This window comes from Loxodonta africana, chromosome 14 (assembly GCF_030014295.1).
Source record: "Loxodonta africana isolate mLoxAfr1 chromosome 14, mLoxAfr1.hap2, whole genome shotgun sequence".
Classification (NCBI taxonomy): domain Eukaryota; kingdom Metazoa; phylum Chordata; class Mammalia; order Proboscidea; family Elephantidae; genus Loxodonta; species Loxodonta africana.
This window is the reverse complement of record NC_087355.1, coordinates 65,435,714-65,436,727: the sequence shown is the minus strand read 5'-3', so window position 1 is coordinate 65,436,727 and position 1,014 is coordinate 65,435,714. Positions and strand designations below refer to the sequence as shown.

The 1,014-nt window shown below is 42.2% G+C and overlaps 1 non-coding gene across 1 annotated transcript; it reads left to right on the top strand.

Annotated features, from left to right (window-relative positions):
* Positions 1-291: 291 nt before the first annotated feature.
* On the top strand, positions 292-398 carry LOC111750122 (U6 spliceosomal RNA). The gene has a single exon (XR_002785277.2). It is a non-coding gene; the product is annotated as a U6 spliceosomal RNA (small nuclear RNA).
* The last annotated feature ends 616 nt before the right edge of the window (positions 399-1,014 follow it).

Sequence of the window (1,014 nt, the reverse complement as noted above, 5' to 3'; positions counted from 1 at the left end):
AGATGTGATGAGAATCCCTTTTCCTGTTATTTGAGACTGGTCTATTTGTAATTTAGCTTCTTTTTTCTGTATGGATGTACTGTCCCATATATTACAGTTTTTCTCCATCCAGTCTCCTAATCCCAGAACTGTAGACATCCTAGTGTTTTACTTTGAGTTTCCAGGAGTGGAACCTGAGACAAGGGTTTGGGTGCAGCTTGTTTATTTTGGGGGTGATACAGGAAGCAGGAGTGAGAGGATGGGAAGAGTGAGTCAGGGAAGGAGGCAAAGTCAACATAAGAGTGGATCATTGTGCTGCTTCGGCAGCGCGTATACTAACATTGGAATGCTACAGAGAAGATTAGCATGGCCCCGTGTGCAAGGATGACACACAAATTTGTGAAGTGTCCCATTAAAAAAAAACAAGAAAAGAGTGGATTATTAAGGTCACTGCCATGGGAACCAGGATTTGATTCACCCAATAGCTACTGAGAAGTGTATAGAATGGCTTCCAGAATTGCTGTCCTGAAGGACCAAGGCAAGAGCAGTGCTACTCAAAGTACAGTCTGCAGATGAGTGTCTGTCCCCCCAATGTTTGTTACCAGTCCACACCAAAATAAATTCAGAAAGTCAGAGAACACTTTTTAGAATCTTTTCTAGCAATTTGACATTGCTGTAATATTTAAGTATGTGATTTTACAGAACTGAAAATGTTGGTTCCCCCTGAATAAAAATGTAAAAAGGAAAAAAGAGAGAAAGCTAGTTTCCACCACAGATAGTTTGAGAAGCTCTGGAATGGAACATTTAGTCACTGGATCCATCCTCCCATTGGTAGCAGATTATCCCTGCAGCCATTAACTCTCTGAAGGCTGCACTTGTATAGGATACAAATGGTCTCCTGAAGCTTTTGAGAAGGTCCTGGGGCAGGTAGAGGGTCAGTGCATACTTCAGGTAGCAAGCTTTCAATTCCAGGTGAGTCTGAGATCACTCAGAACTATCCACCACAGCTACAACTGAAATCAGAGTTGGGCTGAA